The sequence below is a fragment of the Diabrotica virgifera genome, chromosome 5 (assembly GCF_917563875.1).
Source record: "Diabrotica virgifera virgifera chromosome 5, PGI_DIABVI_V3a".
Classification (NCBI taxonomy): Eukaryota; Metazoa; Arthropoda; class Insecta; order Coleoptera; family Chrysomelidae; genus Diabrotica; species Diabrotica virgifera.
Window position 1 is genome coordinate 258,933,436 of NC_065447.1, and position 27,873 is coordinate 258,961,308.

Sequence of the window (27,873 nt, forward strand, 5' to 3'; positions counted from 1 at the left end):
AGCACTCTCTGATTGGACTGGAATATGGTTCGGCTGTATTTTCGTTTTGCAACGAAATTGAAAATGGTTATTCATTTTTTATTTACATTTACTCTTTGTGGAGTATGAAGGGAACCAGTCTCGTTGGAACTTTACCGCGCTGAGCAGATGTGACGTGAATTGTAAATTGTAGAATTCCCTCATCTTCCTTAGTCTCAGCATCCGTATGGCTTGCAAATTGTGGAAGCCTCGGAGGTGTAACCAGAGAAGGTTCCCATTGTTTTCATTCTGGTGGGATATGTTATGTGCCATTAGAGTGAAAACTTAGTCTTTTGCTAGCAGTTGCCGCTAGGGCATCTATGCCATTTCGTTCGTTGCAATTCGGGACTGCACGCTGGGGTTTGTTTTGGTTGGATCAGGGAGAGCAGCATATGTGCCTCCTGATGAGAGACTAATAAGTTTCGAAACCGGTAGAGGTGCTTGCAGCACTCTCTGATTGGACTGGAATATGGTTCGGCTGTATTTTCGTTTTGCAACGAAATTGAAAATGGTTATTCATTTTTTATTTACATTTACTCTTTGTGGAGTATGAAGGGAACCAGTCTCGTTGGAACTTTACCGCGCTGAGCAGATGTGACGTGAATTGTAAATTGTAGAATTCCCTCATCTTCCTTAGTCTCAGCATCCGTATGGCTTGCAAATTGTGGAAGCCTCGGAGGTGTAACCAGAGAAGGTTCCCATTGTTTTCATTCTGGTGGGATATGTTATGTGCCATTAGAGTGAAAACTTAGTCTTTTGCTAGCAGTTGCCGCTAGGGCATCTATGCCATTTCGTTCGTTGCAATTCGGGACTGCACGCTGGGGTTTGTTTTGGTTGGATCAGGGAGAGCAGCATATGTGCCTCCTGATGAGAGACTAATAAGTTTCGAAACCGGTAGAGGTGCTTGCAGCACTCTCTGATTGGACTGGAATATGGTTCGGCTGTATTTTCGTTTTGCAACGAAATTGAAAATGGTTATTCATTTTTTATTAAAAATAGACTTAATGCAAACCAGGCTAGTGGAGGGACAGCTATTTATGTACATAACCAATATAATACTGAAATAATAGATTTAAATACACAATTAGAGGCTATAGCAATATCTCTGAAAGGACCTCAAAAAATAAACATCTGCAATATATACATTCCTCCCGGTACTGATCCTTCAGCTCGCGAATTATCAGACCTTTTTAATCAAATTCCTCAACCACGAATTATTTTAGGCGACTTCAATGCACATCATGTCCTATGGGGCTCAAGTAAATCAGATAGTCTAGGGCGTAAAATTGAACAAATTATAACTAACCCTAATGTCAACTTACTTAATGACGGTAGTATTACAAGATTTAATGTCTCTACAGGTGGCGGTTCAGCGATTGATTTAACTCTATGTGACCCTGTTTTACAACCTGGACTGTCTTGGCAAGTAACACCTTATCTACATGGAAGCGATCACTTCCCAATATTAATAACAAATAATAATGTAACTCCCTCTTCTATCCCGTCTAATAAATGGAATCTAAAGCATGCCGACTGGTCTTTATATTCTTCTTTAATATCTCGATCCGTATCTGAGCTAACTCCTCCCAGCGATGACCATGCAAGTATTAATCATATAGTTTCCAGTTTTATTCAGCTTATAACAACAGCTGCAGAATTATCCGTAGGTTTTATAAAATTTCCAAAAAAACACCCTCCAGTCCCTTGGTGGAATCAAGAATGTAAAGTAGCAATCAGAGAGTCAAAAAGTTCTTTTTACAAATTTAAAAAATTTCCTACACTTCAAAACCAACTCGAATATAAGCAAAAGAGAGCCTACTGTAGATATATATTGAAGAAAAGTAGGCGAGAAGCGTGGAAAACATATGTCTCGTCCTTAAATTCATCTACTCCTATTTCCGAAGTTTGGAAAATGATTAATAAAATGAATGGTAAAAAATCCTTCAATACAATCCATTATTTAGAATATAACAATCTTACTTGCTCGACGAAAGAACAAATAACCGCTCTACTAGCTGATACATATCTAAGACACTCCAGTAATGACAGTATCTCTACTAAGTCCATAATACACAAACAAAATTTAGAGAACACTTACATAGATTTAGAGGATCATACAGATTCTCCTCTTAATGCCATACTCTCAATGGATGAGTTACTATATTCATTAAACTGTACAAAAGATACCAGTCCTGGACCTGATAACATTCCAGTTACATTTTTAAAATCATTACCAGAAGAAGGTAAACAATACTTACTAAAAATTTACAATTTTATCTGGACAAAAAATGTATTTCCAGATAGTTGGTACCAGTCAATTATTATTCCAGTCATTAAGCATGGGAAAAGTAAATCAGACCCTGAGTCCTATCGACCGATCTCGCTGACATGTTCTATATGTAAAATTCTGGAGAAAATGGTAAGCAACAGACTACTGTGGTATCTAGAAGATAAACAACTTCTTACCCCTATTCAAAGTGGTTTTAGGAAATCAAGGTCTACTTTAGATAATCTAGTTGATATAGAATCCGAGATTCATGAAGCATTTGGATGCAATCAAGAGTGTTTAGCAGTTTTCTTTGACATAACTCATGCGTATGATACAATTTGGAGATCTGACATATTAAAAAACTTATCCAGATGGTCAATCAAAGGTAACATCCTCAAATTTATAAAAAATTTTCTAAAATTTCGTCAGTTTAGAGTTCGTGTAGATAATGTTTTTTCAGAGCCAACAACGCAAACTAACGGTATCCCACAAGGTTCTACACTAAGCGTAATACTGTTCCTTATTGCGATTAATGATATCTCTAAATCCTTTAGTTCATTAGTGAAAGCACGCTTATATGCTGATGATCTTGTCATATTTTCTAGAGGGAAAAATGTTTTAACACTTACCAGATATATACAAGCCTCTATCAATCAACTAGAAAATTGGTCAGAGAGTTGTGGTCTACAGTTTTGTCCAAACAAAACAAAAGCAATTTTCTTTAGCAAGAACCCAAAAAACATCATATTACCACCTAAGCTCACCTTAAACTCGTTACCTATTGCTTATGTTGAATCAACTACCTTTTTAGGAATGAAATTAGATCATAGGTTAACCTGGAAAGATCATATCTTTCATCTTCGACAAACAACTCAAAATGGCCTTAGTTTATTAAAAAGCATATCTCACAAACATTGGGGAGCCGATTTCCAAACACTCATAACTGTCTACAGAACGCTTATTCGTTCTAAACTAGATTATGGCGCAGTTGCTTACAATTCAGCCAAAGCACCAATACTTAAATTACTAGATCCTGTACATAATACAGCGATAAGAATAGCGCTGGGAGCTCATCATACTAGCCCGATTGAAAGTTTATACTGTGAATCAGGTGAACCTTCCCTCCAACTAAGAAGAAACTTCCTCAGCCTTGTATATGCAGCTAAATTGTCGGCTAATCCACATATACCGACATTTAAAAACACGTTTGCCGACAGATTCACATCGACATTTAACACCTCACAAAGATTAAGTCCGCCGTTTTATATCCGGATACAGAGATTACAAAATAGCTTAAACATACATTTTCCTGAGACATACAATGTAACTAACCTTAAACATCAACCTCCTTGGAGAATACAGCTACCTATTTGTGATACAAGTCTTACTATCCACGACAAATATGACACACCACATAGTATAATTAAAAAGAAAGCAGCAGAGAAATTAAACTCTCCTAAGAACTTCCACATTTTTACAGATGCGTCTAAATCTGACAATGGGGTAGGGGCTTCTTTTACAACTTTACACCAAGACTTCTCCTTCTCACTGTCCCTTAGATCAACCGTATTTTCAGCAGAACTTCTTGCTATTTTGCAAGCAATAACATTTGTAAACAATAAAAACATAAAAAATTCTTTGATAATAACCGACTCTTTAAGTGCCCTCAGCTCTATGAAACAGTTATACGCAAAACATCCCATCTTATTGCTTATAAAGTCAGAACTAATGAGGTGTCAAGAAAACGATCGATTTGTTAAATTTCTTTGGGTTCCGTCACACTGTGGTATAACTGGAAATGAAAAAGCTGATCAGTTAGCAAAGGAGGCAACAGAAAATCCACAATCAACATTAGTCACTAAATGCGTTCATAGCGACCTGAAGCAACATTTTAAAAACAAAATAAGTGAGAATTGGCAACTTCACTGGAGCAATTCAGAGACATCTATGAAGAACATTAAAGAAGAGGTAGCTGTATACAATCTCCCACAAAAGCGACGAGACCAAGTATGCATCTCTAGGTTGCGTATAGGCCACACGAAGTTAACACACGACTACCCTTTAAGTGGCGAACAAGTTCCCATTTGCTACAGTTGTGATAGTGTAACTACAGTGAACCATGTGCTAGTGGACTGCCCTTTATACACCCTAGAGCGACATCAAGTTGGATTACCGACTACATCCAAAGAGTGCCTAAACGGGTCAAATAACGACAGAACTATAAACTTTTTAAGAAATGCAAGACTCGTTCACAAAATTTAATGTAACATTTTAGCCATTTATGTAATTATTGTACCATGCTAATGACCCTTAGTGGTTGATGCAATTTTGTAAATAAAAAAAAAAAAAAAAATTTTCTAGAATCTATTAACAATACATAAATAAAGAAAAATTAATAAGGCCAATCACTAAAAACACCGTTAACTTACATTATTATGGTTCCACTTGGATTTCTCCTTTTTTTTTTCAAAAAAAATATTGATTTTTTAACCGTAACTTTTTTTATTTCTTATCTTAGAAAGTTTGGTAAAAAATAATTTTGTAGGTTTTTACAAGATCCATAAGCCTGTTATTATTGAATCTTTTAAAATTCCTCAGTCGCAAAAAGAGGTGACTTTGAAAGGGTGGTAGGTAAAGGTTTTTGCATGTTATTACAAATTTTAATTGTCAATAGTTCACTGAATTTTTGCCGTAGAAAATTTTTTTCAAACTCGGCTGTTGGGAATTAAATAAGCATCTACATAGTATTGAGTCTTGTCTGACGGAGGATTTTGTCGATAAAAAATTTTGGCGCCGAAAAAAAAATTCTTGAAATTATTTTCTATTTCTTTTGCCCAAATTTGATGTTATTATTGTATATAACAATTAAGCAAAAAACGATATCAAAAAAATTCTCCGTCAGACGAGAGTCAATGCTATGTATGATAACTATATTTTGTTTTTTGTTTCAGATCACCCAGACGTGAGATTTCATGTACACCGTTTGGGCACCTAAACAAAAACGGACCTGCGCTTGAAGGAGTGCCAAGACGGCGATTTAGATTATTTCGACTTAAATTTTTTTTTACAAATACTGAATATATAATAAAGATGACGGTTTAATTTAATTTAATGTATGAGTCATATTTTGTTAGAAAAAAAATCCGGAAAACCGGCCTGTTTTTTCCCTTGTCACAGTAGACTTCCCCCATAAAACACAGTTGGTCTCAATATTGTTTCACAACTTCGAATCTTGGCTGCCCTTAAGACGTTTTTTTCTTCAACAGTGCGTTTAATGATGTTACTGCTTTGCTACCTTTCAACAAAATACTAAAGTACTCAAATTCTGTTACCTTCTCAAATTGAGACTCTGTCATTTTAGTCCTTAGATTAATCCACTTATTTTTTTCTGCATGTTTCTATCTCTTTTCCATATACTTCGTTTTTTTTTTAGTCCATATTAGGCCATATTTGCTAGCTTTTTCTTCAAGTTTTGTAAACATTATTTAATGTTCTATTCTTGAACGTGCCAGAAACACAAAGTCATCTTAAAAACTCGTGCACTGTAGTTGTCTTTTATTTAGAATCTTAGTGCTTGTCTGGATCTGGGCTCCTTTAACCCGGCACCTGCCACGTGGGGTGCTACTAGCACCCCATAACACATTTTTATCAAATATTTGGTATTTCAAGTTTGGTAACCGTGCTGTGCGTCATAGTAGCTTTCCATAATATTATATAGCATAGATGTGTTAGCGTTTGAAGTGGTTATTTAGTGCCATTCTGAACTTGTAGCTCTAAAGTCGAATTGGGGTGTCATCATCTAGCACTTTAAGTTTTAATTTTTTTTTGTATTTTTGATAAACAGGTCAAATTTACATTTTTTATTGAAATAACTGATTTTAATTATTGATATGGACTCTATACTCACTAAATCTTATTTTTTTAGATATTTTATTTCACTTCATTTATTACGGCTTGGTACTTGCTAATTTGCTTATAACACCTTTTTAATTTTATTTTTTAACTTTTATAACATATTAGTGGCTAATAAGTTAATAAAACATGTTTTTTATATTCTTGTGTTACTGAACACATTATTGTGTTTTTTAAACAAGTAGATCACAAAAATTTTTTAAGGGGTGCTGTGAGCACCCCACGTGGCAGTTGACGCCTAGCAAAGCCACGTGGCAGGTGCCGGGCTAATTATCTTTTCTAGTATTTTGTTGAATAATTCTGTAACTTATACTTTTTTACGATAAAAATGAAATGACGTCATTCTAGTAACTTTTAGATGTCCAACCATACAGCAAACCCCCTGTGCATACATTCTGATATAACTAGTGACTTTTAGTGAATTATCAGTTGGCAAAATTTTTGCAGTATTGCCAGTGCATTTCTCGTGGCTTTTCGTTATTGTGTTTGTGTGAATTGGAGGTTAGGTCGAATCGGTTATTTACTTTGTCATTTTAATTTTTGCTGCATGTTAAACTAAAAAAGGTCTTTTGAAAACTAGCAAATCTTTATAAATTTTTAAAAATGCCTACAGCTTTAGGAAGTTGCGCCCAGAAAATTGTTTTTTAAAGAAAAAAAAAAACGAAAAGTTAGGTTACGTGTGTTTGAGAAGAATATCGGAAATGGAAAATAGTTTGACAACGATGTACCTGAGCACTGTGTGACGTCATTTCATTCTTATCGAAAGAAGAGTTTAGCCAACCTCTTACGACATGTTAGCATGTAACAAGAAAATACCGATTGCCTGTTTTTGCACTATTCTTTATTTATACCCATCAACCGATTACAACAGCACGCCGAGTTCAATGTCATGTTTACTTCGTTACTGTCGCGTTGAGGTTAATACGAATTAAAAAATAAAAAGATTATTCGAAATTAAGAGTAAAACATATTCTATATTAATTGTGCTTTTTAAATTCAGTGCAGTGCTTTTTAAATTCATTTATTTTTCCTGAATCCTGAGAAAACTAATACATATTTTTGAAAATTTTAAAGATAGAATGAAAGACTACATTATTACCGAGGGCCGAAAGTCCCTTATAATAAACAAAAACTTTCTTTTGAATGAGAAATTTAAAATTAAAAATCACACTAAATTTAGTCTTTTTTTTACCCCTGTAACTTATTAAAATAAACATTATAGAAGTTTTCAGAGAGTTTCGGCCCTCAGTAATAATGTAATATTTTATTCTAGGTTTAAATTTTTCAAAAATACTTATTAGATTTCTCATGATTTGAAAAAATGAATGCCTTTAAAAAGCACTGGAGCTGAAATTTTGCGCCTACCCCCTTAACCTTTAACTACCCTATCAAAATATAACATAACTACACGCGTGGCGTACTTTATACGCCACAAGAAAATACACTTAAAAACAGCGGATTTGTTTATTTTTTTTTTTTTAAATACACTTAGTTGTTTGTTATAAACCTTATTCGGCATCAGTGAATACTGGGAGTTCCTTCTCAGTAAGCCAATTGGGATTTATAACTGGAATCATGGATTAACTGGATTCCATGATAAATAAAATTACTTTTAAAAAATTTTTTGAAATGTGATTTTTTACAGGAGAAATAATATTGTTTAAAAAGAAAAATATATTTTGTGCCATAATAACTAAAAAACAATTGAAATATGTACTTATATTATGAATTATATTAATATAATCGTGACGTATATTGTCCACCACTGGAAACAACAAATAATAAACTGAAAGAAGTGAAAGAAGTATATTAAAGTGTGTAAATGTATTTTAATTTCCTTAGCTAAGCGCTTTCGACATAAAAGTCATCTTCAGAGCTAATGGTCAATATATAAATAATAAACTGTAAATTATGATCTTCCCAGAACGCCGATTATACCGAAACTAAAACCAAATTGCAAAGCACATACCAGTGATAGGTTAGAGAGGTAAACAAGGTCAAAAATTAAATTTTTAAATATATTTGCAGTGGAATTCTTATATCTGGCGTACAAAATACGCCAGCGCGTGTAGTTAAAGGTTAAGGGTCGTTAATAACATACGACAATCAGTAACAGAAATAATCTAAAGATTCAACAACTTAAAAATAGTAATTTGGTAGAATATATTTTTATCGGTTTGCTACTAAGGAGTTATTACACAACGGAAGTGGGTTTAGAAGTTAATCTATTAAAAGCTAAAAATCGGTAAAATAAAGTTTTCCCATAATTTATACGAATTCGCGCTCTAAGACCACGGACGAGGGTTAAAACAATTAAATTCGAATTTATTTAGTTGCTCGTTGCAGACTTTGGTTGAAATAACTTGGGCAAACCACTAAATTACTAGAACAAGACCAGAGAGGGCAATTAAGATTAACAAGATACACCGATTCGGCAACAATTATCTTTTCTATTATGCTCCGTTGACACATGATGGCGTTTGTTCATTAAAACTAGTAAATTACTCTTTCAACTTTTCGCATTGTCTTGCTTTGCTTCATTTATGTCGCATCATAGCACGTCGCGCTAATTTGGAGATAATTGAAAAGTTTATTGTTTCCAGCAAAATCTTCCTAGAAACCAACAACTAAGCTTAAAGTTTATAAGCTATTAAATAACTTCTTATCTAGGGAACTGATCATAATCTACTGACGTGAGAAATTGCTCAAGTAAGATTATAACTATTTCTTAGCTTCATAAAAAAAAATTCAAAAAGCGTATTCAGGGAAAAATGTCAACAAACAAAGAAATTGTCGAATATATATTATACTCGAAAATATTAATTTTTAGGCAAGGAAATATTAGACATAGTTTTTTTAGGTAATCGTTTGTCACCCATTCGGCTCACAGGCTCACATGCCTATACCATATGAGCTGTTTTCTCTCAATATCCTCAAATATGGTGCCCTCTATACCCATTTGTTGTTTATTACTTCATTCCTTACTATTTTGGCTCTTGATACTCTCATCGGTCTTCTGATGGCATCCATTTCTAGAGCTTCGACCTTTTTCTTATATTTTTTGGTTTTTCTCCATGTCTCGGCTCCATACAGTAAGCTACTTTTAACGATTGTCTTATATTAAGGAATATTTTCCAGTAAGTAAGTACATAACACCAGATTTTTTTATAACCTCTAGTGTATTCTACATTCTGCCGGAAGGACAATAAGCGTTTGCTTTGAAAAATATGAGGCAAATATGTATAGTATCCCTCCAGTGATCTCCTTTAAAATACTAGCTAAATTTAAATTTAGTGTTTTTTTTTTTGACAATGAGAGTAGTTATTAGTGATTCTTAGGAGCTAAAACTTATCTGAGTCCTGTAGAGAGGTTGGCAGGCAGCATTTAGACGGTTGGCCAACACGTAGGGTACGAACAGAGCAAGTGGGTCGAGGTGGAGGTGGTGGTGGAGGTCGCGGTCGATGTCGATATCCATGTAAAACAAACACATTGTAGTGAATGGAAGAGAACAGAGCAGGTAAGTCGCGATGGAGGTTTAGCGCGATGCCATCCAGGAGGTTTACATCGATGCTTTTAAAAATAAAATGAGTTTGTTTTACATGGATGTCTACTGCGCGGCCTACAAGGATGCTTCCCTATGATTGGTCCGTTCAAAGCCAAGTTGTCATTACCTGCGCTCTCTGAGTTGATACTTTTTATATAATCTCTTTTTTATATTCAGTTTATTTTTGATTCTTTAAGGTAATTATATTCAGTAAATTTTTGAAATATGAAGGAGGATCTGATTATTTACAGCTGACATTTCATCACTATCATAACTTGACTGACACAACATCGCAAAAGCACAGTCTTTTTGTCATTCAAATTTCATTAAACTACTTCACTTTATAGTGGTTCTAGCTCAACTGACAGCGCAGGTGACCTCCTTGCTATGTGCTATCGACATCGACCGCGACTTAACTAGTAGCATCTACCGCGACCTACACCTCCACCTCGACCCACTTGTTCTGTTCTTACCCTTAAGCCGATGCCGCACTGCAGGATGCTAGATGATGGCTTGGAGGATGGATTTTAAAGGTGGATGGTGGAGGATCGCTGCATCCTGGACGCAGTGAAAAAGTGAAATGAAGTCAGAATCAGTATCCAACTGACTGCTGAGGAATCGTTTGTTTCATTTGTTACGTTACATTTGGTTTGTTTTTTAGCATATCGTCATATTAGAGGTAAAACTCACTCACTAAACTTTTCAAAAAGTGGAGAAAAATCGACTTAAAGGCAAAAATTGTTTTTTAAATTGACCTGACTTGAACATTGAATTTTTTTTAATGCAACTGCAAAGAATAAATAAAACAGATATTTTAAGCCATGTTTCGTCACATAGTGGGTCTGCTGGGTCCCAAATTGCCCTTCTTTTATACACAGCACTTATTACGCTTTCATCCATAGCGAGGCTACCCGGATGGATTATCAAACACGACTGATATGGGTAGATAGACGCCTGGCGGACCACCGGGTGGGTAGATGGTAGTGGGAGGCCACTGCGGCTACCGTCGTTGTATTATTCGTGGTATAAGTAGCTGGATGGTCGCCAGGCGGGTATCTACCATCCACCATCCTAGCAAACTTCCTGCACTGCGGCATCGGCCTTAGGGTGCACTGACACTCCTTCACTCTGACGAACACTGAATTGCTAGATGACTTCCTTTGTGGATTCCAGCTTGACGTCGACGATAATAAATAATTGAAAAGGCTTCTGACAATCTCAAAAATGGCAATATAATATGAACCAATATATAGACCAACGTTCACATACGAAGCAGAAAACTCGATTTTAAGCAGAAGACATTAGAGTAGAATACAAGCAACAGAGATCGAATACGTAAGAAGAACGATTGGGTAAAATAGAACAGATAGACACGAAAATGAAGAAATAAGAAACATAAAGTCCTTTTACCATATGACGGCCGATATGCAATTCAGAGATGATCAGTGGGTCTCAAAGAGTGGGGCCTTAATATGTAATTCTGATCGCTTGAAAAGTAAAAATATTTAATTTCCTGTATTTTATGTTCAGTAAGAATATTGGATTTTTCTCTATCAAAGGCATGAATCATTTTCCAATGGTTGGGTGGATTTAAGAAATACATACTAAACAATTTTGTTACGTGTATAAAGGAGATTATAATTATTATGACACATGGTACCCCTTATATTTTTCAAATAATATGGTTTTGTATGGTAAAGGCATAACTTTAGTTATTGGCTAAACCTACATTATATGCCACAAAAAATTAAAAAAAAATTAACACATGTAATAAATTTACTGTTTAAATAAGATACAGTGCGCTGGAATAAGTGTTACCCCCCTTAATAACTTATTTATTTCTAGCACCTAAGCAAAACGCTCGGACAAGTCGATTTTTAAAATAATCAAAATATATTATAACATCAATGTTTCGAACTTTACGCGATCCCTCTTCAGGTGATAGGCAAAACTTTAATTTTTTTAAATGGGAAAGTAGATCATGTGATAGCTCATTTTAAAGCGTTTGAAATACTGATTACAAAAATGTATAATACTTTAATCCTTTTTAGGAGCGTAGCAAAATTTCGATCGAATTGTTTTTAAACGCATTCATTTTTTCTAATCCTGAGAAATCCTAATAAGTATTTTTGAAAAATTTAAACGCAGAATAAAAGATTACATTATTACCGAGGGCTGAAAGTCCCTTAAAAAAAACAAAAATTTCTTTTGAATGATATATTTAAAATTAAAAATCCGACTAAATTTTCTTTTATTTTTTCACGCCTGTGACTTATTAAAATAATCATTATAGAAGTTCTCAGGGACTTTTGACTCTCGAAAATACTGTAATATTTCATTCTGCGTTTAAATTTTTCAAAAATACTTATTAGTTTTCTTAGGATTACTTTCTTGGGATGTATTTTCCCATTTAAAAAAATCAAAGTTATCACTGTTACCTGCAGAGGGACCGCGTAAAGGTTGAAACATTGATATTATAATATACTATAATTATTTTAAAAATCGACCTGTCCGAGCGTTTTGCTTATGTGCTAAAAATAAATAAGTTAGTAAAGGGGGTGAGTAACACTTACTCCATCGCACTGTATATTCCGTACTATTGTAATAAAATATTAAAACGAATAAACGAAAACTTGTTGAGTAGTACTGATTAACACAACAGACCAGTAAAATGTTATTCATAAAGATAGTGTAAAATATGTCGCTGCTAATCTGGTCCGCTAGTAATAAAATTATAGGCAATTAATTTCAAAGCGGTCTTCTTAAGTGGAAAAGACTTTAGCTAAAATTATACCGTTATTTGACACTCTAAAGGAAAAAAAATAGCATGGTTTGGTCATGAAACACGAATGGAGAATAACAGGCAACTAAAAAGAGTGTGATAAGCTAACCAAACGTAGGAAAACAGAAAAGGTAAATAAAAGAGTGGAACAACGACATAGAAGCAAAGAGATATAATAAACAATAAGCAATACAAATGGACAAAAGGAAAAGGAAAAGGAAAAGGAAAAGGAAAAGGAAAAGGAAAAGGTAGAAGAGGAAAAGGAAAACGTAAAAGTGATTTCAAATGTTCACTAAATCCACTGCACGAAATATACAGATTTTGGTAATCGAGGTTCATAAAACTCAAAAAAAAACTTATCAGAAAGCTGACCTGGTTTAAATCACGATATTACCTTACTAGTATAGTAAAATAAAATTACACTACATGTAAATCAAAATGTAAATTCGTACAGGTTAAAACAAATTTTATATCAAAGTTTAGGTGGGTACAAAAGATATTTTCAAGAAAGTATCCAAATCATACAAGGGGATCATTGTTTAAATAATTAAAAAAGGGTCATTTTTGCAAAAAAAATTACTTTTTTAACTGGTGAGGTCATTCAGTTACCAATAAAGGTCTATAAAATTTTTTCTGCAAAGTTGAAGGGTAAATCTTTCACATAAGACTAACTAAATTAAATTTGACCCCCTATTTATTTAAATAATTATATATTAAACTTTAAAAACGAATTTGCAAAAATTATTTTTAGCGTTTTAAATAAGCACTATAAAATATCTTATTTTCCAGGTGAAGTTGCGCTATATTATCTCTATTAACCAAAAAAAAAAATTGGTCCAAAAATATTTAATCTTTTTTGAGATATTGAATTTATTTTTTAAATGTTACTCTATTTTCAATTGCAAAAACACGGTTGTTGCCAAAGGAATATTTATCTGTATTAGATCCCACTATTATTATTTTTATGTATATTTTCGATAAATGCATTGATAAATTCAAATTTCAGTTAAACTTCCCCCAAAAATGGCATTTGAAAATTATTCAAATTTGTTTATAATTTATTTTTTTAATAACGTCGCGGGGATTAAATATTTTGAAATGCCGTTTCAATCATTGAATTCCTGGGAATTTTTCACTAATTAACAAATTTTTTTGTCTTTGTTTCTCCTTCTTTTTTTTTTCTTGGAGTTATATTACTACTGGTCCTTTTAGGGTTAAGTTTCATTAAGAATGTCGAATCTCTAAGTTGTAGATTCTAGACCTAAAAATATTAAGGCTGGTCTAAAATCACTTATATAAAATGTGGCTACTTACTGTGTTACAGGGTGTTTTATTTAAAAATTTAAAAATTATTTTACCAAGTACTTTCAAACTATTTGACGTATCCTTATCATACTTGGCATAAAGTGTGGCTACTATACAGTCTACTAAATTGTGATAAATAAAACTTTCTAGCTACTACCAGAGGCGTACGACAGGGGATAGTGAATGGTTAACCCTTCCCAAATTTTACGTCACTGAGGGAATTACTATTTTAGCAAAATTTTTCGATTCTCCAATACTGTCTATGTAAATAATGTACTGTTTATTGGTAACGATTAAGTCATTAGTTTTCGAGATATTGGACGTTAAAAATGAAACGGCATAGTTATATTGATTCATTCATTCATTCATTTTAAACTTCCAATATCTCGCAAACTGGTGAATTTATTGATACCAATAAAGTTATTTACATACAAAGTATTGGAGAATCGAAAAATTTCACTAAAATAGTAATTCACTCAGTGGCGTAGAATTTGGGAAGGGTCAATCATTCACTATCCCCTGTCGTACGCCTCTGACCGTAGCTAGAAACGTTTATTAATCACAATTGTGTAGGGTGTATAATAGCCACACTTTCTGCCAAGTATAATAAGTATACGTCAAATAGTTTTAAAGTACTTGGTAACAATGATTTTTAAATTTTTAAATAAAACACCCTGTAACTCAGTAAGTAGCCACATTTTATTTAGAAGATTTTAGTTAAATCTGAATATTTTTAGGTCTAGGATCTACAATTCAGAGATTCGACATTCTTAATGAAATTTAACCGTAAAAGGGCCCGTAGAAATATAACTCCAAGAAAGAAAGAAAGAAGAAGAAAAAAACGACAAAAAAATTTGTTAATTAGTAAAAAATTCCCAGGAACCCAATTATCGAAACGGCATTTCAAAATACTTAATCTCCGCGACGTTATTAAAAAAAAATTATAAATAAATTTGAATAATTTTCAAATGCCGTTTTAGGGAGGAGTTTAACTGAAATTTAAATGTGTCAATACATTTATCGAAAATATACATAAAAATAAACATAATGAGATCTTATTCAGATGAATATTTGTTTGGCAACAACCGCGTTGTTGCAATTGAAAATATAGTAACATTTAATAAACAGATTCAATATCTCAAAAAAGATTAAATATTTTTGGACCATTTTTTTTTGGTTAATAGTGATAATATAGCGCAACTTCTCCTGGAAAATAAGATATTTTATAGTGGTTATTTAAAACGCTAAAAATAATTTTTTGCAAATTTGTTTTTAAAGATTTGTATACAATTATTTAAATAAATAGGGGGTCAAATTTAATTTAGTAAGTCTTATGTGAAATACATACCCTTCAACTTTGCAGAAAAAAATCCTATAGACCTTCATTAGTAATTGAATGACCTCAGCAGTTAAAAAAGTATTTTTTTTTGGAAAAATGACCCCTTTTTAATTATTTAAACAATGATCCCCTTGTATGATTTGGATACTTTCTTGAAAATATCTTTTGTACCCACCCAAACTTTGATATAAAATTTGTTTCAACCTGTACAAATTTACATTTTGACTTTTTTTTATTTTATTAGGCTATATTACTCTAGACTACATTTACGTTACACATTCGTAGCAGAGAAGATAACGGTTAATTAAAAGTGATAAATAATGTCCTTTATATTTTGATTCTTCCATTTCCTGGACTACCATTTTGTTATCCAACGTTGTATGTCGATAATACTTCTATTTATATATTCAAATTAGAATTCGCCATAACCACATGCACACACTTAAATTATTTCATTAATTAAGGTAATTTCAACAGTTAATAAATACCGCAAGCCATCTTCCAGACATAATGTTAATACCTCGTAAAGTTCGCATTACTTTACGAACCAGCTTTGATGCTCTCTTCCTCTGGTGCATTTAAGTTATAACGGAACAGATAACGAAAATAACAAGCAAAAAAAAAAAAGAATACGGGCTACCTAATCGAAGTAGATATACAAATTTCTGGAATGGTAATTAATAACTGCAGAAGTATCTGACAATTTCGAAGATGACAATATATGAAACAATATGCCAATATAGACCAGCGTTCACCTTCTAAGCGAAAAACACTGGATTGTAAGCAGAAGATATCAGAGTAGTATGCAAGCAGCAGAAATGGAAGACCTCAGAAGAACGATGAGGCCAAGAAGAAAATCTAGACGTCCCGATAGAAGAAAGCATAGAGGTTTGGGTTATCGAGACCAATAAAACTCAAAAAACTTGTCAGATACCTTACCTGTTACGGTCAGTAACGGAAATTCCTTATTACTCTGGACTTCATTATATGGGTGATTCAATTTCAAATCACTCAATTTTGGAACAAAAAAACTTTTGGATCTCCTATTTGTCTGAAAATTGGTATAGAGCATCTAGTTGGTATTAATCAACAACATACGATATGCTGATGATGCTGTCTTAATTTGCGACAACATAGCAGATCTTCAACAACTTGTCACTATAATCGGAGAATACAGTAAGCGAATGGGATTAGAGATTAATACCAAAAAGACCAAATTCACGATCATCTCCAGAAACTTGGATGCATTTGAAAACTCCACCATAACACTGAATATTAAGTCCATTGAGAGAGTGAGCAAATTCAAATACCTAGGAACGTGGCTTTTTGAAGACTGGGCATCGGACAGGGAAGTAAAATGTCGCATTGAGCAAGCTCGACAAGCTTTCGTAAAATTCAGGAAGGTACTGAGCTGCTCAGAGTTCGACCTTACACTGAGACTAAGGTTTACTAAATGCTACGTGTGGTCGGTGCTGCTACATGGCATAGAGGGCTGGACACTCAAAACGAGGAATATAAACAGATTAGAAGCCTTCGAAATGTGGCTTTATCGCCGTATCCTAAAGATACCATGGACGGCGAAAGTCACAAATGTGGATGTCCTTAAAAGAATCAACCAAGAACGTCAGCTTTTCGAAAACATCAAGAAAAGAAAAACGGCGTATTTGGGTCACATCATGCGAAACGAAAAATACCAGTTCCTTCAACTTATAATCCAGGGTAAAATTGAAGGCAAGAGAGGAATAGGACGCAAGAAAATGTCCTGGCTCCGAAACATAAGGCAATGGACAGGGATTACCGACATATAATCACTGATACACATTGCAAGAAACAGAAAGTTAATGGAAAATGTGGTCGCCAACATCCATTAGTGGATTTGCATTTGAAGAAGAAAAAGATCTGCGGGATGTAGAAATAAAACATTTAAGGTCGAATTGTCTTCTTCTTTTTCTCTTTTTTCTCAAAATGTTATTTTAAGCGATTTAACTGTGATTTGGTATTTATTTAAACAAATTTGCATTTTATATCGTAAAGCATCAATGGAAAACATAATATTTTATTAGAAGGGACTCAAAGATGTCATTATATGGCATTATAACAAGTTATTTTGATTCAAAACAAGTTATTGATCAAATTTTATGGTGTAGGAAACGTTAAAATACCGTTTTTCTACAACCACTATTCAAAGTGCACTTTTCTGCACGGTTTGATGTTAGCAAACTTGATATTTTCTCACAGTATAAGATATTTGACATTAGTGTGCAGAAAAGTGACGTTTCTGTGCCGCAAAGTGACGTTTCTGTGCCGCAAAGTTCTTTTCTGCACAGTTGACTACCTCATTCTGAGTAACGTTATATTCTGTTTACATCCGTGGACTACCGCATTCTGAGTAACGTTATATTCTGTTTACATCCGTGGTTAAACTTTAGACAAATATATAACCTATAAGACAATTATTATATTTAACTATAGCATAGAAACTAAATTATGGATGTTACAACTGTTTTATTTTACAATTTTATTCTTATTAAACATTTTATAATTATCAAATAACCAATAAGGATTTAGCAACCTGTGCAAGAGACGTCGAATGAAGTAGGTTTTGTGTAAATCCGTGACTGCATAAATATAATGTCAATAATGTGTAATAATTGTTTAAATTTAAACAAATTAAGGCAGTGCATTAATTTTTTAACTGATTTCTGTGCAATTTATTTAGGTATAAGGAATTTAAATTGATTAGTAGGTATTAATTAAATACAGTTTAAAATTTATCACATAGGTACCTATTATAATTAATCGTCGTTTGGAAATTGTGATTTTTATTTTTAGGAAAAACTGTGCTTGTAGAAAAAGTATAGTGTGAAACACGTGCAGAAAGGTAATTTCTCACTCGTTTGAATTGCGGCACTCGCTTGCGCTCGTACCGCAACTTTTCAAACTCGTGAGAAATTAGTACCTTTCTGCACTTGTTGCACAATATACTATTTTTGTATTGTCCTCGATTACCAAAATACGTCATAATCGATTTGGCTGAAAATTTGTCCACAATAGCCAAAACATAGAACTTTAAGTGGTTAGAATGATTTAAATTATATTACAATACTAAAATAGTCACATGCATTATCGTATTCAAAAATATAGGTGTCTACTGCAAGTGCAATTAACTCGGAAAATATTGAACTCAATACAAAAATTGTTGAAAAGAAATTACAATAATTGTAAATACGATGCATTTAGAAGAATTTCAGTTCCTAAAATTTTTGTCGAAAAGTTAAAAATAGCGGAATATTGAGCAAAAACGGTTCTCCTTTAAAATCAAGATGACGGCTAACGTAGCGGAGGAATTTATCGCGGTTTTAAAGGCCTAGAGCTAAGAGCTCTGGACCCGACTGGACTAATATACTTTTGAGTCTGATATTATTGCATGTAACTTTTTTTGTATTGTAATATAATTCAGATCCTTCTAAAAACTTAAAGTCCTATGTTTTGGCTATCTGTGGTAAAATTTTCAGCCAAATCGATTATGACGTATTTTGGGAATGGATTAAAATGTAAAAAGCGGTATTTTAACGTTTTCTACACGATAAAATTTGAACAAAAACTTGTTTTGAATCAAAATACAGTGTAATCTCGGTTATCCGTCTCTCTATTAACCGTCACCTCTGTTAACCGTCAGGGTCTATACCTACATAAGTTATATTGACTACATAAGTAAAAATTTAGTCATCAATTCATTTTGTTTGAGCATTGCGATAAGCCAAACGAAATTGGTTGAAATGTACACGTGCAGTTATGCCACCACCGCATTTTTTATGTAAAAAATTTTTGTTCTTATTCAGGGCTCTGGATTAAATTTCAATTTAAATGGGTGATAAATGATACCGTACTTTTAGAGTTCTATTTTTAGAATCGCAAGCCGAAAATAAAAATGCACAGCACAATAATTATTACAGTTAATATCTGTGTGTCACCATGATTAAATTTGATTCAAATTCGAACATTGATTGTATCACTTAGTCGTTTGATCAATTAAGTTTTGTTAATGTTCTGTTAAGCGTCTTTTCGATTATCCGTCATACCCTTGGTCCGGTGCCTGACGGATAAGCGAGGTTCCACTGTAACTTGATATAATGCCCTATAATGAAATTTTTGAGTCCTCTCTATTAAAATATTATTTTTTCCATTGATACCTTATGATAGAAAATGCAAATTTTTTTAAATAAACACCAAATCACTGTAAAATCACATAAAATAACATTTTGATAAAAAATAAGAAGAAGACTTTCTGACCTTGAATATCTTATTTTTAAGTCCCGTAGAAACTACACACCTAGTTTCAGAAAAATGAGAGATCCAATAGTTTTTGCCTGAATGATTTTTTTTTATTTATTTTAGCTTAACGTGTCTCGACAACATAGGTCACTGACACAGGTAAAATTTTACTACATTACATTACAATAGATAGAAAAACATTTTAAATACATAATCAGAATTGCTAAATATATCTTCTTCTAGATTTCGTGGTATAGCCTGCTATCACAAAGGTAGTCAATAATGTGTTGAAATTGATCTGGCGAATTGAGAATATTTTGTAGGTTAAGATTCAATATTTAATTTAATAATTAAGGCTATGGGTACATAATTCGCAAATATTTTACGGCTATCCCTACTTTTTCTCTCTGTACACGGCAAATTACGTGTAGTAAAATTCTCACTGGTATTGAAACTGCAGATGTAAACATTAGGTTGACAGTGACATTGTCAGTAGAAAGGTAGAGATGGCTATTTCGGTTTCGTTCAGTTTTTGAATGTTCTTGGATAACCTTTACTTGTATAAACGATAGGATTATTTTTTCACTAATTAATTATGTATTCAGTGGTTACCATTATTTATATACTATACAAATATTCGAAAAAGAAAAAAGTTGTAAAGTTATTTTAATAATGTCCTGTTACCATGGAAAGCCTAGATAAGGTTTGAGCATGTGAAGAACTGCGTTGTATAAATGTAGTATTACTCAATTAATTTATAAAGACTTTATTTACTTCTTTATTGCGCAAATTAAAATATGGGACGTTGTTACAAGAAATGTGTTACTGAAAAGCGAAGAAATAAACCAATAATTTTCGCATTAAATTTTATTTTCGTTTAAAGAAGTAAACTATATGTTGGATTGTTGGAAGTTTTTGCCGATTGTAGATTGTAGATATGTTTGTGGTCATATCAAATGATCACATCAAATGATTTATTACTATGATCACTACAAAGCGTAACGCCAACCGTGTCTGCATTACACCAATTGTGATGGAATTAGTTTTCCATGTGCTTGTGATTTGTGAATTCACATTTTCACGTACCAAATTATTAGAATTGTACATGAGTAAAAATGAGTGACTCAGATCCGAAGCGATAAAAGAGTTACGCGAGGATAAAAATGAACAATTGTTATTTGTTAATTTTCTTCACAATTATTAAATTTTATTTGATAAAAGAATGACCCCAAAAATTAAGAATTTTCTTCTTAGTTTGTAAATTTTTCTATGACACACATTCATAAATGCTGCCATATTGTTACAAAAAAAACTTACTCCGAATACGTCCACCCACCAACTTCACTTAAACTGAAGCAAAATACTACTAAAAAAGCACATACTTCAAAAGCGTAGTACATTCTTCTAGGTAGGCTGGTAAATAGTAACAAATACTACGGAGAAAAGCAAATGCTTTTAAGTGTAGTGAAATCTTCAAAAATGTAGTACGTACTTGAAGCATTAGCATTTGCTACATTTTATGCCAACATGGGCACTTTACTTTATAGCTAAACTCGTACCTATTTACGGTTATCGGAACAAACTCTTATAAAATAATACTTTTATTTGACCTGTAATGACTTGAAATACTTGGATTTTCCATAAATAATATATAAACAATAAATAACTTTTTATTAATTGTACGCCTTAAATAAATTATTATTTTTCAAATACACTATCAATACTATTTAATAAATAACTCTTTGATTGATTTTATTATCATCGTAAAATCGTTAAAAAGCAGTAGCAGAATGAACTGCTATATCAAAATAGCGGGTCGGACACATCTCTACTTGTCACTGTCTTGAGTCTTGTCATAACATTATATTCGAATGAGTGCATTGTATGACAAAGATAGCGAATTCGATTTCCACGGACATGGTGTCCATTTTTTTCAAATCCTGAAAAAACTAATAAATATTTTTAAAAAATTTAAACACAAAATGAAAGACTAAATTATTATCGAGGGCCGAAAGTCCCTTAGAATATATAAGAAGTTTCTTTCGAATGAGATATTTGAAATTAAAAATCACGCTACATTTTCTCTTAGCTTTTCACCCCTGTAACTTATTAAAATAAACATTATAGAAGTTCTCAGGGACTTTCGGCCCTCGCTAATAACGTAATCTTTCATTCTGCGTTTAAATTTTTCAAAAATACATATTAGTTTTCACAGGATTCGAAAAAAATGAATCCCCATTTGAATAGCATTGCAGCCGAAAATACGTACCGATCCTCTTAATAGGCAATATCATTTTAAAGTCGTCTACTTTAAAATGTATAATACGTGTCTGACTTGCCGATATAAATGAGTCAGATTAAATAAATTATTAGAAGAATTTTTTACTAAGCAACAACATGTTTGTTTATTTAGTATTATTTTGTATTTTGACAACGACACCCGACTTGGGCGTCGAAACGTTATTAAAATCATTTTTAGGTAAAATTGTGGCTTATTTCCCATTTGAATATACTTGATTAAGATTCAAATTATGCTTTTTTCTGTTATTGTAGAAATAGGGACAGTGGATCTTGGGAAGTCATCAAATATTTATGAGTCAACCTTGTATGGCCTATTTGAAGTCGTCGAATTAAAATTTTGTTTTCCGTGTCATGGAAGGAAACTCAAGTTTTTTTATGGATGGATGGATATCACGAAGCTTGGAAGGGATTTTGTTCCAGTGATCTTGCCAAGACATTAGGATAGTATTTTAAAAAAATGACTGTAGATCCGTATGTAATTGTAAGTTTTCAGTTTCCTCATTAGAAGAAGAGACTTGTTTAGCAAAGTGGTCGGCGAGTTCGTTACCAGGGATTCCCACATGAGACGGAATCCAGACCATGGTTATGGATACTCCCAGTGAGATTAGACTATCGAAAGAGTTTTGGATAGCTTGGACCGACGGATGTACCGTATACATACTTTTTAGAGAATGGATAGACACTAAAGAGTCGGTACATATTGCTACTTTTTTAAGTCCTGGAGATAGCGAGTTTGCGGCTTGGAGGATAGAGAATAATTCGACTGTATATATGCAACAAAAGAGCGGAAGATTGCATGATTTGATTAGATCTGTGTTTGAGGTTACCGCACATCCAACAGCTATTGGGCTCTTAGAAGCATCTGTATATAGAATTTGGTCGAATTTATTGTTAGCAATTAATTCGTTAAAGGTGTGCCTTAGAAGTTGTGGATTGGTTTGATGCTTATCATAATTAGTTAACGTGAGATTAAAATTTGCTATCGATTTATTCCAGGGAGGTTTAAGAGATATTATTATTGGGGTTGTGACTGAGAGATCGATGTTATTCAGATGTGGAGAGAGATATTGTGGCAAAGATTGAAGTTTAATTGGAGAAGCAGAGTTTCAAAGGTCAGTTTTTAGTAACTTATGGGCTGGATTTTCAGTATTAGCAGATATTCGAGACGAATATTTCAAAAGGAGCTGCCGTCGACGTAACCAGAGGGGAAGTTCATTAGCTTCTCTATATAAACTCTCTGCTGGGCTCGACCTGAAGGCTCCAAGGCAAATTCGAAGTGAAGTGTTATGTACAGAATTAAGAAGTTTTAACCCTTAAGTACTAACATCTTAAATCAATGGCGCAAACACTAACTAACCGCCTGACAGACGGGTTTCACATTTTACTGGTTATTTTTCTTTTGTTAAATATTATAATGCAAAAAAATATTTCGATGACTTACTGAAAGTATTACTTATCTAAAAAACACAGTAATTGATCTAGTTTTTCTGTATTTATTTAAATACAAAACATTATAACAAGAATGGAAGGATTGTCTGTGCGACTTTTTATTCGTGAAAAAAAGTGTGATAAAAATGAAACAAATTAAAGAATCTTGATAAAAATTTATAATCGAGTTAAACAAAGAGTAATAAACATGAAAATAAAAAATTTTTTAAAAAATATTAAAACAAAAAAAAACTGACAGGCACTAAAATTTGTACAGTGTAGCAATGGTAGTCAGTGGCAACATTTTCATCACAAATTGATCTCACTTCGCTTACGTCGTCTTCTACCTCATCAAGTCATTTCAAAAGAGTTTCCTCATAGTCTTTATCCCCTTATTTGAACTTTTTGACGAACTGGGGCACATTATGTTTAATGACGAACTGGGCACAAACACTAACACCCCGTCTATTAGACGGAAATCACACTTTGAGTCTAAATATCTTTCGAATAACAACCTGCAGCAAATTGCCGAATTCAATACTAGTAAATAACAACATAACTTGAAAGGTCATAAACGGATGACCTTCAAATTTGTCTAGGAATGGAAATATCCCACTTTCAACAAACGATGCCGTCTGAGAGACGGTGTGTTAGTACTTAAGGGTTAAATCAGATGGACTAGCTGACATATAAATAAAACTACAGTAGTATATTTTAGAACGAATAAGACATCTATAAATCTTAAGAAGGGAGTCTTCATCTGCGCCCCAATGATGATTGGACAGAGTTTTTAGTACAGTCGAACCCGCTTATTGGAATAGCGGCCGTGCCAAGGAAAAGTATTCCTATAACAAGGATATTCTAATAACCGATCATATAAGCCTAGCAAAAAACCTTTTGGGACCTCAAATTTCTATTCCTTAAACCTGGATATTCCTTTAACCGGTATTCTAATAAGCGGGTTCGACTCTATATTTAGATTAGTCATGCACTTGGTTTTGAGATCTTTTAAATGGCATTTCCAGGTAAGTTTGCTATCGAACGTGAGTCCTAAGATCCGTATACTGGTCACGACAGGTAGTAAGGTACTATTTATGGATATTTTAGTATTTATAGTACTGGCTGTCCTGCAGGAAAACTTAATGATTTTTGTCTTCTCCACAGAAAAGTTAAATCCACTCATTAAAGACCATTCAATCAATTGATCAGTGGCATTCTGAACCAGTTTGCAAGTGACAACTGTGTCTTTGCCTCGACAGAAAATGATTAAATCACCTGAATGATTTGATATGGAATGTACCATACACATTCGTAGATGACAAGTTAAGGGTTAACTAAAATTGTTAAAAAATAATGTCCTTTAGATTTCAACTCTTTCACTTCCTGGCTTCCTGGACTACCATTTTGTTAACCAACGTTGTATGTCGATAATACTTCTACTTCAATATTCAAATTAGAGTTCGCCATAACCACATGCACACACTTTAATTATTTCATTAATTAAGGTAATTTCAACAGTTAATAAATACTGCAAGCAATCTTCCAGACATAATGTTAATACCTCGTAAAGTTCGCATTACTTTATGAACGAGCTCTGATGCTCTCTTCTGCTGGTGCATTCAAGTTATAACGGAATAAGAGGTAACTTATTAGATATTTGGTAAAATTATTCAAGTCTTTATTAAGTTGCTCGTTTGGAAAGCTTATTTGGTATTACTAGATCTCTGGTCTGAGGTATATATTTTACGTTTAGTTTGAGCAGTTATAAATATTAATGGTTTTGAGGAATAAGCTTTCATATTACCATAACAAAATATTGCTTTATATAAAGTTCAGGAATTAATTTTTTATGTGTTTTTTGAATGGTACAGGAATCTATTCAATGATATTTTGTTACATTTTCTTTCCTCTCTTAAATTTCTTACTTGTAAATAGAGATTGGAGTATGTGCATGTATATATTATGTGATGCGAAATTATGTTTATCATAAATGCATATAGCCTAATAAAATAAAAAAAAATCAAAATGTAATTCCGTACAGGTTGGAATAAATTTTATATTAAAATTTAGGTGAATACAAAAGATATTTTCAAAAAAGTATCCAAATCATATGAGGGGATCATTGTTTAAATAATTAGAAAGGGGTCATTTTTGCACAATATTTACTTTTTTAATTGCTGAGGTAATTTACACTTTAATGAAGGTCTTTAGGGTTTTTTCTACAAAGCTGAAGGATAAATCTTTCACCTAAGACTTAATAAATTAAATTTGACCCCCTATTCATTTAAATAATTATATATAAAATTTAAAAATCAAATTTGCAAAAAAATATTTTTGCGTTTTAAATAGGCACTATAAATTTATTTTATTTAATAGGAGAATTTGCGCTATGTTTTCAGTATTAAGCAAAAAAAATTGGTTGACAAATATTTAATAATTTATGAGATATCTAAATTGTTTTTCAATTGTTACTATATTTTCAATTGCAAAAACGCGGTTGTTACCAAAAGAATATAAACCTGCTTAAAATCTCATTACTTTTATTTTTATGTATGATTTTGATAAATGTACTGATACATTTAAATTTCAATTTAACTCCCCTCTAAAATGACATTTGAAAATTGTTCTAATTTATTTCTAATTTGTTTTTTTAATAACGTCGCGGGGATTAAAGATTTTGAAATGCTGTTCCGATAATCGGTTTCCTGGGAATTTCTTACTAATTATCAAATTTTTTTTTGCCGTTTTCTCTTCTTCTTTTTCTCATTATAGTAAAAGATATAGTTTTGCTTATAGAGGGGATTTCATTAAGAATGTCCAATCTCTGAGTTGTCGATTCTAGACCTCAAAATATTAAGATTTACCCCAAATCACTTTAATAAAATATGGCTCCTTATTGAGTTACAGGGTGTTTTATTTAAAAATTTAAAAATTATTTTTGCTCAGTATTTTAAAACTATTCGACATATCCTTTTCATACTTGGTAGAAAGTGTAGGTACTATACACCCTATAAAATTATGTTAAAAACAGGTTTCCGGCTATTACCAGAGGCGTACGACAGGCGGACAGGAGAAAGCAAATTGTTGACCCTTCCCAAATTCTACGTCACTGGTGAAATTGCCATTTTAGCACAATTTTTAAATTCTCCAATACTGTCTATGTAAATAACATCCTTTTTACTCGTAACGATAAAGTCATTAGTTTTCGAGATATTTGAAGTTGAACATGTAATGGCACAGTTATTTAGTTATTTTGATTAATATATTATGCCGCTTAATTTTTAGTTTTAAATATCTCAAAAACTAATGATTTTATCGTTAAGAATGAATAATATACTCTTTAGTATTAACGATAAAATCATTAGCTTTCGAGATACCTTTTGAAATTAAAAATAAGCGGCACAAAACCTTAACAAAACAAAATAACTGTGCCGTTACATGTTTAACTGCAAATATCTCGAAAACTAATGACTTTATCGTTACGAGTGAAAAGTAAGTTATTTACATTGAGAGTATGGGAGAATCTAAAAATTGCGCTAAAATGGCAATTTCGCCAGTGACGTAGAATTTGGGAAGGGTCAACCATTTGTTTTCCCCTGTCCGCCTGTCGTACGCCTCTGGTAATAGCCTGACAGCTGTATTTAACATAATTTCATAGGGTGTATAGTACCTACACTTTCTACCAGGTATAAAAAGAATATGTCGAATAGTTTTAAAATACTGAGCAAAAATAGTTTTTAAATTTTTAAATAAAACACCCTGTAACTCAATAAGGAGCCATATTTTATTGAAGTGATTTTGGTTAAATCTTAATCTTTTGAGGTCTAGAATCGACAACTCAGAGATTGGACATTCTTAAGAAAAAACGACAAAAAAAATTTGTTAATTAGTGAAAAATTCCCAGGAACCGGATTAGCGGAACAGAATTTCAAAATGTTTAATCCTCGTGACGTTATTAAAAAAACAAATTATAAACAAATTAGAACAATTTTCAAATGTCATTTTAGAGGGAAGTTAAATTAAAATTTGGATTTATCAATACGTTTATCGAAAGAATACATAAAAATAAAAGTAACGAGGTTTTACACAGTTTTATATTCTTTTGGTAACAACCGCGTTTTTGCAATTGAAAATATAGTAACATTTGATAAACAAATGAAATATCTCATAAATAATTAAATAGTTTTTAACCAATTGTTTTTTTTTACTTAATACTGGTAATATAGCGCAATTTATCGTATTAAATAAAATAATGTATAGTGCTTATTTAAAACGCAAAAAACACTTTTTTGCAAATTTGATTTTTAAATTTTATATGCAATTATTTAAATAAATTGGGGGTCAAATTTAATTTAGTAAGTCTTAGGTGAAATATTTGTCCCTCAGCTTTGAAGAAAAAAAAACATAAAGACCTTCATTAAAATGTAAATTACCCTAGAAGTTAAAAAATAAATATTGTGCAAAAATGACCCCTTTTTAATTATTTAAACAATGATCCTCTTATATGATTTGGATACTTTCTTGAAAATACCTTTTGTACTCACCTAAACTTTGATATAAAATTTGTTTCAACCTGTACGAATTTACATTTTGATTACATGTAGTGTAATCTTATTTTACTAGACTAATATGCCTTGCAAGATTTGCAAGGTAAAACAGCTCATATCTAGAGGTAAAAATAGGAAACAGAACATCGATGC

General features: G+C 32.4%; 1 protein-coding gene across 1 annotated transcript in view; it reads right to left on the minus strand.

Annotated features, from left to right (window-relative positions):
• Window positions 1-27,873, minus strand: part of LOC114324832 (alkaline phosphatase-like) — a 1,004,985-nt gene that overhangs the window by 577,218 nt on the left and 399,894 nt on the right. The gene's annotated exons all lie outside the window — the stretch shown is intronic.